This window comes from Solanum pennellii, chromosome 7, assembly GCF_001406875.1.
Source record: "Solanum pennellii chromosome 7, SPENNV200".
In the NCBI taxonomy this organism is placed as follows: Eukaryota; Viridiplantae; Streptophyta; class Magnoliopsida; order Solanales; family Solanaceae; genus Solanum; species Solanum pennellii.
Window position 1 is genome coordinate 5,317,494 of NC_028643.1, and position 593 is coordinate 5,318,086.

Below are 593 nucleotides of genomic sequence, written 5' to 3' on the forward strand. Positions count from 1 at the left end.
AATGCTTCCCTTAAAATTATTAATTGTCATGTTTCTTCACTTTTGTATTATCTCTTTTATAGCTATTTTGATTTACTACACTTGGACCGAGAGTTCTCGAAAATAGCTTTCTCTGCCACCATGAGATAGGGACATGGGCGGCTCAAGAAAGTTCATGGTCTAAAGCTAAAAATTAATTTGACTCCTTAAAATAAAATTCAATATATAGTTTATTTTTATTTTTAAAAAACTTTTTGTGTGACTATTCAATTTTCAATTGATAATACAATCAATCATGGATATATAAATTCTAACAAAAAAGTACACCTATAAAATAAAAATATTTAAAATAACAATTTTGTGATGAAAAATATGATAATTTTAGATTTAAGGAAGTTGAAATCTAATATCAAAATATAATATTTTGCCATTTTAATATAATTGTAGTTATACTTAGAGCCTGTTTGGCTAAGCTTAAAAGTTGGTCAAACTAACTTAAAAGCTGGTTTTTGACTTTTAGCTGTTTGGCAATCCTCAAAAAAACTTATTTTAAGTTAAAAAAAACTTATTTTAAGCCAAAAGTTAAAAGCTGGGGTAGGGGTGCTTTTTTTTTT